General features: G+C 44.3%; 1 pseudogene; it reads left to right on the top strand.

The window, feature by feature from the left end:
- Positions 1 to 9,049, top strand: part of LOC111954765 (DNA-binding protein SATB1-like) — a 30,038-nt pseudogene extending 20,989 nt beyond the window's left edge.
- The last annotated feature ends 9,051 nt before the right edge of the window (positions 9,050 to 18,100 follow it).

Here is an 18,100-nt window from a genome sequence, read left to right as displayed (position 1 = left end):
TCAGAGTTCTACCTTTAATCACACCCCTCAGAGGTCTCTACCTTAATCAACTGCCCCAGAGAGTTCTACTCTTCTAAAACAACACTCCCCGCAGAGAGTCGTCTACCTCTCTCATCACACTCCCCAGAGAGTCTATACTTCTAATCACACTCCTCAGAGAGTCTCTACTCTCTAATCACACTCCACAGAGAGTCTTACCTTCTCTAATAACTATCCTCAGAGAGTCTCTACCTTCTAACACTCCCTCAGAGATCTCTACTCTCTAATACACTCCCTCAGAGAGTTGTACGCTACCTCTCTAATCACACTCCTCAGAGAGTCTCTACCTCTTAATACACTCCCTCAGCGAGTCCTATCTACCTCTCTAATCAACTCCTCAGAGAGTCTCTACCTTCTAATGACACTCCAGAGAGTCTACTACCTCTCTAATAACTCCCAGAGAGTTCTACTCTCTAATCACACCCCAGAGAGTCTATTACTCTCTAATCACACTTCCCTAGAGAGTCTCTACTTCTCAATCACACCCTCAGAGAGTTTCTCTCTAATCACACTCCTCAGAGAGTCTCTACTCTCTAATCACACTCCTCAAGAGTCTCTACCCTCTCTAATACACCTCCTCAGAGAGTCTCTACTCTCTAATCAACCCTCAGAGAGTCTATACCTTCTAATCACATCCCTCAGAGAGTCTCTACTCTCTAATCACACTCCCTCAGAGAGTCGTACCTACTCTCTAATCACACTCCTCAGAGAGTCTCTCTACTCTCTAATCACACTCCCGCTCAGAGAGTCTATACCCTCTAATACATTCCTCAGAGAGTCTACTACTCTCTGATCACACTCCCCAGAGAGTCTACTACCTCTCTAATCACTCCCCGAGAGTCTATACTCTTCTATCAACTCCTCAGAGAGTCTCTACCTCTCTAATCAACTCTCAGAGAGTCTATACTTTAATCACACTCTAGAGAGTCTCTACCTCTCTAATCACACTCCTCAGAGAGTCTCTACCTCTCTAATCAACTCCTCAGAGAGTCTCTACCTCTCTAATCACACTCTCAGAGAGTCTATACCTCTCTAATCACACTCCTCAGAAGTTTACCTACTCTCTATCACACTCCTCAGAGAGTCTCTACCTCCTAATTCACACTCCCTCAGAGAGTCTCTACTCTCTATCACACTCTCCTCAAGAGGTCTCTACCTCTCTAATCACAATCCTCAGAGTCTATACCTCTCTCAGAGTCTACACTCCAGAGAGTCCTATACTCTCTATCACTCCACCACTGACTCTAGAGAGTTGTACCCCTACTCTCTAATCAAACTCCCTCAGAGAGTCTCTACTCTCTAATCACACTCCCCAGAGAGTCTCTACTCTCTAATCACACTTCCCTCAGAGGTCTCTACCTCTCTAAGCACACTCCTCAGGAGTCTTCCTATACATCTCTAATCACACTCCTCAGAGAGTCTATACTCTCTAATCAACTCCCCCAGAGAGGCTCTACTCTCAATCACTCCTCAGAGAGTCTAACTCTCTAATCACATCCCAGAGTCTTACTCTCTAATACACCCCAGAGAGTCTATACTCTCTAATCAACTCCCTCGAGGGTCTGTACCCTATCTCTAATCACACTCCCTAGAGAGTCTTACTACACTCTCTATCACACTCCTCAGAGAGTCTATACCTCTCTAATCACACTCCCTCAGAGAGTCTATACCTCTCTAATCACACTCCCCGAGAGTCTATACCTCTCTAATCACAGACTCCTCAGAGAGCTGTACCTCTCTAATCACACTCCTCAGAGAGTCTTACTCTCTAATCAACTCCCAGAGTGTTCTACCTTCTAATCACACTCCCCAGAGTCTATGACCTCTAATCATCCCAGAGTCCTACCTTCGAGAGAGTTCTACTCTACTCATCACACTCCCTCAGAGTCTATATCTCCTAATCACACTCCCTCAGAGAGTCTTACTTCTCTAATCACACTCACCTCAGAGTCTAACCTCTTCTAATCAACTCCTCAGAGTCTATACCTCATTAATCACTCCCTCAGAGAGTCTCTACCTCTCTAATCAACTCCCCAGAGATCCTACCTCTCTAATCACACTCTCAGAGAGTCTCTACTCTTAAACACTCCTCGCGATCTCTACCTCTCTAATAACTCCTCAGAGAGTCTCTACTCTCTAATCACTCCTCAGAGGTCTTACTCTATCACTACTCCTCAGAGAGTCTCAACCTCTCCTAGATCACACTCTCTCAGAGAGTCTACTTCTCTAACAACTCTCAGAGAGTCTTACTCTTAATCACACTCCTCAGAGAGTCTCTACTCTCTAATACAACTCCCTCAGAGAGTCTCTAACCTCTCTAATCACCTCCCTAGAGAGTTCTCTACCTTCTCAATCACACTCCTCAGAGAGTCTTACCTCTCTAATAACACTCCTCAGAGAGTCTCTACCTCTCTAATCACACTCCCTCAGAGAGTCCTCTACTCTCTAATCACACTCCCCCAGAGAGTCTCTACCTCTCTAATCACACTCCCTCAGAGAGTCTCTACTCTCTAATCACACTCCTCAGAGAGTCTCTACTCTCTAATCACCCCTCAGAGAGTCTCTACTCTCTAATCACACTCCTCAGAGAGTCTCTACTCCTACTCACACTCCCTCAGAGAGTCTTCTCTCTAATCACACTCCCTAGAGAGTCTCTACCTCTCTAATCACACTCCCTCAGAGAGTCTCTACCTCTTAATCACACTCCCTCAGAGTCTATACGCTCCTAATACACTCCCCGAGTCTCTACTCTCCCATTGTCCATCCTCGATTCTTCCATTACTCTCTCTGTTCATTTCTCTATATATCTTCCTCTCATTTTATATTTCTATTCTATTTCTCTCTGTATCCATGTTGTGTCTTCATGTGACTGGTCGATCCTTGATTTTCATCTCTCCCATTTGATACTCTCTCTCTTTCTGTCTGCCTCCTCCCTCTCTCTCCTGCTGTCTGTGTCCTGCAGTTAGTAAGGCTTCTAGAGAGACGTAGCCACTGTTATTATTCATCATTATCACCAGCTCATATGGGTGTTATTAGAATTACCAAGGCTGTCATTATAGCCCACTGCCATCCGTCGCATGACAACGGGGCTCAGCAGCAGGTAAAATAGGGTGTGGCGTGGAAGGATGTTTCACCTGGGCATGGTGCCAAGGGGTAGAGTGAGTGGGGCTTGGAGTGTGAATACCAATTGGAGTGTAAAGGCTAATGGTGGTGTGTGGTGTGTGTGTGTGTGTGTGTGAGTGGGGGGGGGGGTCTACATTAGAGGGGTATAGTTGTAAACAACTGGAGTGAAGACACATTGCTACTTTCTGGGGAGGGAGTGAGGGAGGGAGGGATGAGTCCCATCTTAAGGAAGAGAGTCCTGACTCCTGTAAGAAAGAAGCAGACGATAATGATGTAGTAAGGGACTAATCAGTTTATAGCAGAGCTTTAGAAGGTGGCTATCTACTGTGTTTACTCTAGCATTGAACAGAAAATACTACTGTGTTTACTCTAGCACCTGAAAGAAAATACTACTGTGGTTACTCTAGCACCCTGAAAGAAAAATACTACTGTGTTTACTCTAGCACCTGACAGAAAAATACTACTGTTTTACTCTAGCCTTGGACCAGAAAAATACTACTGTGTTTACTCTAGCACCCTGAACAGAAAATACTACTGTGTTTACTCTAGCCACTTGGACAGAAAATCTACTGTGTTTACTCTAGCCCCTGAACAGAAAAAATACTACTGTGTTTACTCTAGTGCCACTTGGACAGAAAAATAACTACTGTGTTTACTCTAGCACCTGACAGAAATACTACTGTGTTTACTCTAGCACCTTGGAGAAAAATACTACTGTGTTTACATCTAGCACCCTGAAAAACACTACTTGTGTTTACTCAGGAAAACTTGACGAAAAAATACTATGTGGTTACTCTAGCACCTGAACAGAAAATACTACTGTGTTTCTCTAGCACTTGGACAGAATACATACTGTGTTTACTCTAGCTCCTGACAGAAAAAATCTACTTTTGTGTTTCTCTAGCACCTCTGACAGAAATACTACTGTGTTACTCTAGCACCATTGTGGACAGAAAACTACTGTGTTTATCTACCTGACAGAAATACTACTGTGTTTACTCTAGCACCTTGGACAGAAAAATACAACTGTGTTTACTCTAGCACCTGAAAGCAAAAATACTACTGTGTTTACTCTAGCACCTTGGACAGAAAATACTACTGTGTTTACTTAGCACCTTGGACAGAAAATACTACTGTGTTTACTCTAGACTCTGGACAGAAAAATACTACTGTGTTTACTCTAGCACCTTGGACGAAATAAATCTACTGTGTTTTACTCTAGCACCTGACAGAAAAATACTACTGTGTTCTCTGCACTGACAGAAAATACTACTGTGGTTACTCTAGCACCCTGAAAGAAAATCTACTGTGTTTACTCTAGCACCTGCAGAAAAATACTACTGTGTTACTCTAGCACCTGAACAGAAAAATACTACTGTGTTTATCTAGCACCTGAACAGAAAATCTACTGTGTTTAATTAGCACTTGAACAAAATACTACTGTGTTACTAGCACTGAAAATACACTGTGAACATGTGCTGTCTGGGTGGGTGTGTCTGTTCAGAGAAACTCCTGTTCTAAATGACCTCAGCCAGGTTTGTTTTTAGTAAACTTTCTATAAGGTTCTTTTTTTGATGTTAATTTGTATATTTTCAGAGCTGATCTGAGTGTCTCTTGGCCTGGTCAACATTACAGGGCTGCTACGCTGGACGCGTAACTGCCACAAGTAGAGGCTTCCATTCATTTAATCATAGGGTTTCAACGTTCTCTTCGGGAGGAACCCAGGCCCAGGTTGATAAAGTGATGTATGCTCTGTTACATGTCTGTAGCGGCTAAAAACCTAGTGTTTTTGCGATGCCCCGGTGTATCCTCTTAGGATGTGTGTACCTGATGGTGTCATCTCTGTGTGTCAGGGCCTGCTGTCTGAGATCCTGCGTAAGAGGAGGATCGAAGAGTGCCTCTCAGTCTCTCCTGGTCAACCTGCGGTCCATGCAGATGTTTCCTCCAGCTACTGAGAGCGACCGCGACGTATCTCCAGGAGGAGAGGGAGAGGAGTCTGACGCGTCAACCACCATTCACCCAACAACACTACTCACATGCACACACAGGTCAGACAGACAGAGAAGGGAGTGTGGGTATTGAAGTTCTGTCTCGTTCATGCCACTCAAAGAATATATTCCTTTGATGTTTCAGACCAGAAAGGAAGAGGGGAACTTTGTCAAGGCTGAAGATTGGCACTCCCGGGTTTCCATAGGCATCCCTATAGTAAGGATAACCTCGTTCCTCTCTCTCTCTACCCCCCCCTCCTTTACCCCCTTCGCTCCCTACTTTTCTCTCTCTAACCCTCTCTCCCTCTCTAACCCTCTCTTTAACCCCTTCCGCTCCACCTACTTCTCTCTCTCTAACCCTCTCTCCCCTCTCTAACCCTCCTTTAACCCCCTTCCACTCCACCTACTTTCTCTCTCTAACCCTCTCTCCCTCTCTAACCCCTCTCTTTAACCCCACTTCCGCTCCACCTACTTTCTCGTCTCTAACACTCTCTCCTCTCTAACCCCTTCTTTACGCCTTCGCTCCACCACTACTTTTCTCTCTCTAACCTCTCTCCCCTCTCTGGTGTGTGTGTGCCACTGTAATTGTGTAGAGGTGGAGCGCTTGGCATTGTTGCTGCTTTCCCTCTCTGTCTTCTCCTCTCCTCCAGCTCCTAATACAGAGAAGGGTTCTGCTATGAGTTTGAAGTGTACTTGCTTTGTATAAAGCATGAATAACTGTTGTTTTCTACTCATGAAAAGCACAGAACATCTGATTTACTATATTTACTGAAGATAGTCAACTTTAATTTTAGTATCTTGCTTGACGATGCTGTAGTGGAGCAGGTCGATAGCTTCAAGTTTCTAACATGGTCCAAACACACCAACACAGTCGTGTTGAGGGCACGCCAATTTTCTTCCCCCTTATGAGACTGAAAAGATTTGGCATGGGTCCTCAGATCCTCAAAAAGTTCTACATCTGCACCATTGAGAGCATCTTGACTGGCTGCATCACCGCCTGGTATGGCAACTGCTTGGCATCCGACCTCAAGGCGCTACAGAGGGTAGCGGGAATATCTGCATTGACTCTTTGTGCACTAACTTTGACTCATCAAATACGCTGCTGCTACTGTTTACTATCTGTAAATGTATCCTTAGTTATATGTACATATCWACCTCAATTACCTCGTACCCCAGCACATCGACTCGGTACATGTACCTCGTGTATTGTTATTGTTTCTCATTGTGTATCTATTATTACTTTTATTATTATGTGTTTTACTTTTCTATTATTTCTCTATTTTCTTTCTCTCTGCATTGTTGGGAAGGGCCCGTAAGTAAGCATTTCACAGTAAGTCTACACCTGCAGTTTACGAAGCACGTGACAAATAACATTTTATTTTATTGAAGGGGTTCTGAAAAGGTTCCTTTTCTATGGTTTCTCTGACTGGGTTCTGATATGTGTTCTGCAGGGCTGGCTGTGTGAGCTTCTGCGCTGGAAGGAGGATCCGTCCCCGGAGAACCGGACCCTGTGGGAGAACCTGTGTATGATCCGGCGCTTCCTGAGTCTGGCCCAGACGGAACGAGATGCCATCTACGAACAGGAGAGCAACGCTCTGCAGCAACACTGTACAGACAGACTGATACAGCTAGTCAACGACAACACACTGGTCAGTCTACTCTGTATAGCCTGTACAGATGTAGGATCTTAATTTGATCACTCTGTTGTTGCTAAGAATTTTCCTGCGCCACAACAAATGCCAATTCGTTTTTTTGATATACATAAATTCCCTGAAAACCTGCACAACACACGGTCATATTAACAGTAATGCACTTTTCATGTAGCTTAATTTTAGCCAGCTAATAGCCTAACCACCGATCAAGCAACATTATTGACTAAACATTAAAATCCAGTTGCTGCAGGATTGTTTTGCTACGACAATGCTGGTCAAATTAAGATCCTACATCTGTACATACACACACTAATACAGTAATACACAGTCAACACAAACACAAAAACAACTTTGGAGAGACAGACTCACACAGCTTGTCAACGACTACACACTGGTCAGTCTACCCGGTATAGCCTACACACACACACACACGTATACGGATGGAAGCGCACACACAACACAAACACATAATTCTACTCTGTAAATGTACATGCGGTACACATGCGTATGTAGATAATTGAATGTAGAGTTGTGTAGCTGTTTGACGATAGTGTTGATACGTGTAGTTTGGACCTCCTGTAACACAACCTATCATCAGCTCCCATTCGTTTGTTTAGAACTCCACTTCCATCTGTCTCCACCAGCTCCAACGCCACTCCCCGTTGCCACAGCAACACCATCAACGACTCCTGACCCCTCGGTCCCAGCAGCCCTTGCAGCCCCAGGCGGGGCCTCGCCTGCCTCCACGACAACCGTCCACAGCATCACCAGCCGAGACTGAGGGGGGTGGGGGCCAACTGAAAACCTGGTTGGGGGGTAGTAAGGTTGATGGGAGGGTAGAGGACATTACTGGCCTGGGCAATAGGAGTAGGGCTGGGGGTAGTAATGACAAGGAAGGAGGCGAGGGAGGTTGGTCGGGGGCCAGACAGAGTAACGGGGAGGGCAATGGCGGGCATGAGGGGGGTGAGGGGTTTCGGGTGTCCCAGGAGGCGCAGGGGATCCTGCAGAGCTTCATCCAGGACGTGGGTCTGAACCCAGATGAGGAGGCTGTCCACACCCTGTCAGCCCAGCTGGGCCTGCCAAAACACACCATCCTCAGCTTCTTCCATTGCCACCACCACAGCTACACACACCAGAACCATAGACAGGACTACAGTGAGATCCACCACAACCAACTTCCCAGCCAGAACCACAGGGACCAGGACCTGCTCTTCTGTATTGGAGCAGGCCCAACCCAGCCTGACAGAACTACAGGGGAGAAGGAAGAGGGAAGAGCCGTAGATCCCGCTGGACAGATAGATGGACAGGAGGAGGAGGACATGGAGGGGGAAGAGGAAATAGAGTGGGAGGGGGGGAAAGAGTTGGATGTGAACACCCAGACTAACGCCGTCGTCACCCTAAAGGAGGAGGAGCAACATGACTCTAACCAATCACAGCCGGAGACAACCCAACCACATGACTCTGATGAATAGCATGGCCCCATCCACTAGTTGTCCTTTCAAACCCAATGACTCAACTAGATATTTTCACAGCGCTACTGCAGAAAATAATATTCATTTTCTGAAGAACTGGAGTAATGATGTGTCATAATAGGTGATTCCCTTATTTGTAATGAAATATTGAAATAAAGGACTGTCTTTGTGAAAAGAAATGAGATTATGTAGTTACACAAGATACTTTAACTGTTGAGGATCCCATTTTAAACACATTATGCCAACAAATGCCTTGTAGTATGTGTCACTACCCGCCTGGTCCTATGGCTAGATCGGCCTCWCTGGATTCTGATGATACTGAAATGTGAATATTGATAAGTTTGTTTTGATTTCTTTCTCTGTCACCAAACTCAACTATGCTTTCTTATATCTTTCTGTCACAACGTCCACTTTTAGGTGTCTCTTTGACTGACGGTAAAATCAATTGTCTTAAGGTATTTTATGGTCAACAATCAACACATTTGAGTGGCTTCTCTCAAATTGTGTATGCAAATGATTTCACTCATGCAATTTAATACTTCAGTTGATCAACTGTAGAAGAAAAGGCTAATATGCAAGTGATGTGTGTGTATAACTGCCTTTGATTTAACCTACCATCTTTGTAAAAATGTATTTGTTTTAAAATAGTTAATTCCATCGATTTATGAGTAACTTGATCGAAGTGGTTGTTTTAAACATCTTTAATAATTTATCTGTTCAGAAATGCAATGAATGTGGATGTTAATTAATTTTGTATTTATACCTGTGATTTATGATTTGCTTCGTCACACATTAAACACTTATAAAATGGAGCTACTGTTGATTTGGTTGTTTTTTCTGTGGTATCTATGGTTACAAATATTATTTTCAATCTAAGCTGGCTTTTCCCAGACAGACAGACATCTTTTTTCTGACATGTTCACAACTGCTCAGTTATTATTCCCTTGAAAATAAATGTACTACAGTTGAAGTTGGAAGTTTACATACACCTTAGCCAAATACATTTAAACTCAGTTTTAAACAATTCCTGACATTTAATCATAGTAAAAATTCCCTGTCTTAGGTCAGTTAGGATCACCACTTTATTTTAAGAATGTGAAATGTCAGAATACATGAGTGAACCCCATAAATGTGGTTGATACCCAATTATGGTTAACAAGTTGAGGAGAATTTTGGCCCATTCCTCCTGACAGAGATGGTGTAACTGAGTCAGGTTTGTAAGTCTCCTTGCTCGCACATGCTTTTTCAAGTCTGCCACAAGTTTTCTATAGATCGAGGTCAGGGCTTTGTGTTGGGCACTCCAATACCTTGACTTTGCTGTCCTTATGCATTTTGGCCACAACTTTGGAAGTATGTTTGGGTCATTGTCCATTTGAAGACCCATTGGCGACCAAGCTTTAACTTCTCTGACTGATGTCTTGAGATGTTGCTTCAATAATACTCCACAATAATTTCCCTTCCTCATGATAACATCCTATTTTGTGAAGTGCACCAGTCCCTCCTGCAGCAAAGCACCCCGCCACAACATGATGTGGCACCCCCGTGCTTCACGTTGGACGGCTTCTTCCGGGCTTGCAAGCATCCCCATTTTTCCTCCAAACATAACGATGGTCATTATAGCCAAACAGTTCTATTTTTGCTTCATCAGACCAGGGGACATTTCTCCAAAAAGTACTATCTTTGTCCCCATGTGCAGTTGCAAACCGTAGTCTGGCTTTTTTATGGCGGTTTTGGAGCAGTGGCTTCTTCCTTGCTGAGCGGCCTTTCAGGTTATGTCGATATAGGACTCGTTTTAGAGTGGATATAGATACTTTTGTACCTGTTTCCTCCAGCATCTTCACAAGGTCCTTTGCTGTTGTTCTGGATTGATTTGCACTTTTCACACCAAAGTACGTTCATCTCTAGGAGACAGAACACGTCTCCTTCCTCAGCGGTATGACGGCTGCGTGGTCCCATGGCGTTTATACTTGAGTACTATTGTTTATACAGATGAACGTGGTACCTTCAGGCGTTTGGAAATTGCTCCCAAGGATGAACCAGACTTGTGGAGGTCTTGGCTGATTTCTTTTCATTTTCCCATGATGTCAAGCAAAGAGGCACTGAGTTTGAAGGTAGGCCTTGAAACACATCCACAGGTACACCTCCAATTGACTCAAATTATGTCAATTAGCCTATCAGAAGATTCTAAAGCCATGACATAATTTTCTAGAGTTTTCCAAGCCTTTTAAACGCACAGTCAACTTAGTGTATGTAAACTTCTGACCTACTGGAATTGTAAACAATAGTTGGAAATATTACTTGTGTCATGCACAAACTAGATGTCCTAACCGACTTGCCAAAACTATAGTTTATTAACAAGAAATGTGTGGATTGGTTGAAAAACGAGTTTTAATGACTCCAACCTAAGTGTATGTAAACTTCTGACTTCAACTGTGTGTAGTGAATGACATGAACTGAGTTGTTGTTGTTTTGATTTTAAGTCAATCTTGTCATTTCACAATGTAACATGTAACATGGGGAAATACGTTGTTGGCTATTGCTCTTATGTTGTATAGCACAGGAGGTTGGTGGCACCTTAATTGGGGAATACGGGCTCATGGCAATGACCCCCCCCCCCCATTTCATTACTTTACTTATAATGGTTTGTGACACCTGGGACCATCACGTGACGAACACCAYCCACACAGGTTCAGTCTCATCAAATTGAACTCCTACTTCACATCAGCCACCTCACAGGCATGTTTCCTCATTCTGTTGATGTGATAAGTAGATGCGCAGAAACGTTATAATTTGTTATCATATAGCACTAGTGTCAGGAGTCATCTAACCACAATCAATTTTTTGTTGTTGATAAATCTCTGTTTTGATCACATAAATATGGTCGTCTTCAATGTCAAAGTTACAAGACTTTGCTGTTAAATCTGTTTGTTTGCCTTGGCTAGCTGGATGGCTTAATGTTTTTATTTAAATAATGAAGCAACAACCCCAGCTTTTTGTTTTATCTGCCGGTTGGAAAGTGGAGAGTGCTATGTCTCAGATGTCAGAGAGGCAGAGTTTGTTCCTGACCACTGCTGATGTGTGGTTGAGTTTCTGGCACTTTACTGCAGCCGATGCATCACCCAGTTGGATGCTACACTGTCAGCAATGGAGCGATCAGACGACCTACAGAGGAGCGGCTTAACTATGGCAAGGATCAGCCTACCTACGGAGGAGCGGCTACTATGGAGGATCAGCTACCCGGCTACGAGCAGAGAGCGGCCTACTATGGAGGATCAGCTACCTACGGAGGAGCGGCTACTATGGAGATCAGCTACCTACGGAGGAGCGCTACTATGGAGGATCAGCTACCTACGGAGGAGCGGCTACTATGGAGATCAGCTACCTACGGGAGGAGCGCTACTATGGAGGATCAGCTACCTACGGAAGGAGCGGCTACTATGGAGGATCAGCTACTACCGGAGGAGCGCTACTATGGAGGATCAGCTACCTACGGAGGAGCGGCTACTATGAGAGATCAGCTACCTACGGAGGAGCGGCTACTATAGAGGATCAGCTACCTACGGAGGAGCGGCTACTATGGAGGATCAGCTACCTACGGAGGAGCGGCTACTATAGGAGGATCAGCACACCACGGAGGAGCGGCTACTATAGAGATCAGCTACCTACGGGAGAGCCGGCTACTATGGAGGACTCAGCTACCTACGGAGGAGCGGCTACTATGGAGGAATCAGCTACCTACGGAGGAGCGGCTACTATAGAGGATCAGCTACCTACGGAGGAGCGGCTACTATGGAGGATCAGCTACCTACGAGGAGCGGCTACTATGGAGGATCAGCTACCTACGGAGGAGCGGCTACTATGGAGGATCAGCTACCTACGGAGGAGCGGCTACTATGGAGGATCAGCTACCTACGGAGGAGCGGTCTACTATAGGAGGATCAGCTACGGGCGGTAACGGAGGCGGCTACTATGGAGGATCAGCTACCTACGGAGGAGCGGCTACTATGGAGGATCAGTACCTACGGAGGAGCGGTCTACTATGGAGGATCAGCTACCTACGGAGGAGCGGCCTACTATGGAGGATCAGCTACCTACGGAGGAGCGGCTACTATGGAGGATCAGCTACCTACGGAGGAGCGGCTACTATGGAGGATCAGCTACCTACGGAGGAGCGGTCTACTGAATGCGCGGAGCACTACGGAGCGGACGGAAGGAGCGGGGGCTACTCATGGAGGATCAGCTACCTACGGAGGAGCGGCTACTATGGAGATCAGGACCTTCGAGGCGGCTACTATGGAGGATCAGCTACCTACGGAGGAGCGGCGTACTAGTGGAGGATCAGCTACCTACGGAGGAGCGGCTACTATGGAGGATCAGCTACCTACGGAGGAAAACGTCTGGTCAAAACGATGGGCCCTGATGAAGAGCTCCTGGCTTGTCTGACAGACTGACTTTCTCCCTGGCTGCGCCCTCCTCTCAAGCCAGACTGGTTGTTCTGTGTTTTAATTATTTTTTTCAAATAAATCATATCATATGATATATTTAAACACCATTCATTAAGTCCTTCAGAGAGGCAATTTTACTCTTTTTAAAAACACCTCCAAACAATAACTGCCACTGCATAGGCCTACGAAGTGAAATCATCTTAATTATTCTTTAATGTTGTTCAAGGCGAGGACTCTTTAATCAACTGCACATTTTCTCTCTTCAGATTATTTTTTGCGTATTTTAATAAACCTTTCTCTCCCGAGAGTAAATCATAATTTTCTAAGATAATTTCTCACATATTAATTCAGGGTTTATGTTATGCGTTGTGCACAGAAAGACTAATGCGTGAGACAAACTACCTCTAATTTCTTTCTATAAACTCTGCTGTAGAAGAGCGAGAAGTAGAACACGGCCAAATTACAGTTAATAGATCAAATGATTTTCATTAGTCATACATTAGCATATAGTTTACTTCATATATATCTAATAACGTCTTACTATTCTAGATCGTTCTGTTGAGGACGTTAAAAGCTCACTTTGGAGCACAAAGGAGACYCTCTGATATACACTATTAACACACACACAGTTTTTTTTACTCTGACCAGTTCATAGAACAATAACGTTCCCTTTGATATCATTGAGTGCAACTAGCCAACATTTCAATCAACAAAGGTTGATTGAGCATGAGTAATGCACTCTWAGAAAAAAGTGTTCCAAGAGGGTTCTTCGGCTGTCCCCATAGGAGAACACTTTTGGATTCCAGGGAGAACCTTTTTTGGTTCCACATAAAACTCTTTGTGGAAAGGTAACCCAAAAGGGTTCTACCTGGAACCAAAAAGGGTTCWTCAATGGGGATAACTGAAGAATCATTTTAGGCTCTAGATAGCACCTATGGTAGAGCAGTGGTGCAGCATGGCTGTAAGGTTAGAGTAATGGTGTCCAACATCATTCATGAGTATCGAGGCACAAGGCGAGACCCAGATGCAGACACAGGAGGCAGATGGTTGGAGTCTTACAATGTTTATTAATCCAAAAGGAGTAGGCAAGAGAATGGTTGTGGACAGGCAAAAGGTCAAAACCAGATCAGAGTCCAGGAGGTGCAGAGCGGCAGACAGGCTCGTGGTCAAGGCAGGCAGAATGGTCAGGCAGGCGGGTACAGATTCCAGAAACAGGCGTGGGTCAAAACCGGGAGGACTAGGATAAAGGAGAATAGCAAAAAGAAGGTGAACGGGAAAACCGCTGGTTGACTTGGAACGTGCAAGATGAACTGGCACAGAGAGACAGGAAACACAGGGATAAATACACTGGGGAAAACAAGCYACACCTGGAGTGCTTTCCACTTGATGTTGGAACATTGCTATGGGGCAATGCTTCCATTCAGCCAAAAGAGCATTGTTGAGGTCGGACACTAATGTTAGGCGATTAGGCCTGAATCGCAGTCGGCGTTCCAATTCATCCCAAAGGTATCCAATGGGGTTGAGGTCAGGGCTCTGTGCAGGCAGTCAAGTTCTTCCACACCGATCTCAACAAACCATTTCTGTATGGACATAATTTTGTTCATGGGGGCATTGTCATGCACAGAATCTTCTAGAATGTCATTGTATGCTGTAGTGTTAAGATTTCCCATCACTGGAACTAAGGAGTCTAGCCCAAACCATGAAAAACAGCCCCAGACCATTATTCATCCTCCACCAAACTTTACAGTTGGCACTATGCATTGGGGCAGGTAGCATTCTCCTGGCATCTGCCAAATCCGGATAAGTCCGTCGAACTGCCACATGGTGAAGCGTGATTCATCAGTTCAGAGAACATGTTTCCATTACTCCAGAGTCCAATGGTGGCAAGCTTTGTTGATCTTGGGCTTGTGTGTTGATCTTAGTCTCGCATGGCGTTGCGCATGAAGATCTTAGGCTTGTGTGCGGCTGATATTTCAACCTGCGTGTCCTGATCGCATCTAGTGTGGGTGGACAAAATCAACATGCGAGCGGTCTGGTCAGCATGTAAGAGCCTTATAAGGTTTTTGGTGAGCAACTGAGACACTGATAGAGAAACTGACACTGATTATCAAGAGCGGTTCTCAGACAAATCTAAGTCATTAGTTCTGATTAAGATATGCTTAATGAGATAATTAGAGACAATTGATGAAAATAGGAACAGAAGTCAATATGAAAATAAATGTAACGCATAAAGTTCGATGGAAGTTTATACATTTATAAGTTTGAAAAACGTTGAGGGAGTGTGTATGTGTGTGTGTGAGAGAGAGAAACCATTTGTATGGGGATTTCTTTTTAAGACTGCTTTTGACAAGTGTTGATGATACTTCAATGCTGATGGTTCTTCATACTTCTCATAGTGGACTGCTTGGTGACAGCCATGAAGGTCATCACAGTAAAAGGCAATGAGTCTCCAGTCCATTAAGAACCTCAGTAATGTCTGATGGGAGAGAGTAAGGGGGGAGGGTCATTAACCTGTCCTGCATTAAGAGTACTACAGGAGGATGTTGATATGGGAGGGGGAGATGGGGCAGCGTAACGAAACAACAATGTCTAATCATCATCATCATTACCATCGTAATAATAATCAGGAGCGCTGCATTTTCAGAAACGCCATTAACGTTATTATCGCTAATATTACCGATGACGAGGATTCCACGGGCCCTGATTGGCCCCGGTAGAGATGTCGTCATGGTAACAGATGACAGAATGCCGCAAATCTTTATTGAATTATGCTAAAAGACATTCAGAGCAAATGGGGCTTGAACGATTCACTATCTGGTGAAGAATAGCAATGGGCAACATCATCGAGCAGAGAAACATAGAGAGAGAGAGAGAGAGAGAGACATAATGACAGAGAGACAGAATGACAGAGAGACAGAGATAGACAGCGGCAGACAGAGAACTGAGAGGCACTAGCCTATGTCCGACAAGACACAGATTCACTCAGACAGAAAGCACCAACATTTTACAAGGTGACACACTATAACTAAATAAAGCTGAAAAACTGTGCATTCAATGTATTTAAAGTTTTAGGCCTACAATAAAACACCTCTATCTATCAATGCTCTGTCTGAGACTTACAGATTGGTTGAGCATTGAACTAGTTGAACATAGTGCATGATGGAAAACGTGTTAATCTGATAACAACATCCATCAACTCAGCCAGTGTTGCATGTTATTTTGCCATTAATACAGTGCCTTCGGAAAGAATTCAGACCCCTTGAATTTGTACACATTTTGTTACATTACAGCCTTATTATAAAATGGATTAAATAAATAAACTCCTCACTAATCTACACACAATACCCCATAATGACAAAGTAAAAACCATTTGGGTCTGAAAAGGGTCTGAAAAGTATTCAGCCCCTTGCTATGAGACTCGAAATTGAGATCAGGTGCATCRTTTTTCCAGTGATCATCCTTGAGATGCTTCTATAACTTGATTGGAGTCCACCTGTGGTAAATTCAATTGATTGTACAGGATTTGGAAAGGCACACACCTGTCTATTTAAGGTCCCACAGTTGACAGTGCATGTCAGAACAAAAACCAAGCCATGAGGTTGAAGGAATTGTCCATAGAGCTCCGAGAAAGGATTTTGTCGAGGCACAGATCTGGGGAACGGTACCAAAACATTTCTGCAGCATTGAAGGTCCCCAAGAACACAGTGGCCTCCATCATTCTTAAATGGAAGTAGTTTGGAACCACCAAGACTCTTCCTAGAGATAGCCACCCGGCCAAACTAAGCCAACGGGGGAGAAGGGCCTTGGTCAGGGAGGTGACCAAGAACCTGATTGTCACTCTGACAGAGCTCCAGAGTTCCTCTGTGGAGATGGGAGAACCTTCTAGATGGACAACCATCTCTGCAGCACTCCATCAATCAATCAAGAGCATGAGAAACAAGATTATTTGGTCTGATGAAACCAAGAATGAACTCTTTGGTCTGGAGGAAACCTGGCACCATCCCCACGATGAAGCATGGTGGTGGCAGCATCGTGCTGTGGGGATGTTTATCAGTGGCAGGGACTGGGAAACTAGTCAGGATTGAGGCAAAGATGAATGGAGCGAAGTACAGAGAGATCCTTGATGAAAACCTGCTCCAGAGCCCTCATGACCTCAGCCTGGGATGAAGGTTCACCTTCCAACAGGACAACGATCCTAAGCACACAGCCAAGACAATGCAGGAGTGGCTTCGGGATACGTCTCTGAATGTCCTTGTGTGGCCCAGCCAGAGCCTGGACTTGAACCCGATGGAACATCTCTGGAGAGACCTTCAAATAGCTGTGTAGCAATGCTCCCCATCCAACCTGACAGAGCTTGAGAGGATCTGCAGAGAAGAATGGGAGAAACTCCCCAAATACAGCTGTGCCAAGCTTGTAGCTTCATACCCAAGAAGACTCAAGGCTGTAATCACTGCCAAATGTGTGTCAACAAAGGTCTGAGTAAAGCGTCTGAATACCTATGTAAATGTAATATTTACGTTTTAATTTTTTATAAATTTGCAAAAATGAAAAAAGAACAGTTATTGCTTTGTCAGTATGGGGTATTGTGTGAAGATTGATGAGAGGAAAAACTATTTAATCAATTTTAGAATGAGGCTGTAAGTTAACAAAATGTGGAAAAAGTGAAGGGGGTCTGAATACTTTCCAAAGGCACAGTCCTCATCAATCTACACACAATACCCCATAATGACAAAGCAAAAACAATAGGTCATAAATCATTCATTACCCAAGAACACTTTCTGTTACTCTCTACTCAGGTCTGACTGACTCTCATTTCTCTCTGTCTCTCTCTCTGTCTCTCTCTCTCTCTCTCTCGCTCTCTCTCTCTTTCTCTCTCTCTCTCTCCCTCTCCCTCTCTCTCTTTCCTGCTCCCTCTACTTCAATCAACCAATTTCTAATTCCCTAACCCCTCTACTTCTTCACTCTTTCCATTTTGGACTAGACTGACTTCATGACCAGAATTATCATATTTACACTTTGTAGTCAATTTTGACACTAGAATAAATGTTTCTGGCTAACATCGATGCCACATGATCCATTTTCTACCAGAGAAATTGTTTATGCCTTAATGCCTTCAGTTGCTCTTTAATGGAATGGTTTTTAACATCTTTCATACCTGTCTTGGCCAGACAGGGGTAAGGTTGCCATACTCACGTTGTGCTCCAGACAGGGGTAAGTTTGCCATAAACTGGCCTCGCTTGGGTTTTCAGCTGATGGTACTGATCACAGCTGGCTCCCTCGTGAACTACAATCCCGACGCTCTGTCTAAATGCAAATACGCCTCACTTGCGATACAGTTTTGGAAACATTTGGAATGTAATTTTCATACTGTATAAGCGAGA

This window comes from Salvelinus sp. IW2-2015, linkage group LG30, assembly GCF_002910315.2.
Source record: "Salvelinus sp. IW2-2015 linkage group LG30, ASM291031v2, whole genome shotgun sequence".
Taxonomy (NCBI): domain Eukaryota; kingdom Metazoa; phylum Chordata; class Actinopteri; order Salmoniformes; family Salmonidae; genus Salvelinus; species Salvelinus sp. IW2-2015.
The sequence above is the reverse complement of the archived record's forward strand: the minus strand, read 5'-3'. Positions and strand labels throughout refer to the sequence as shown.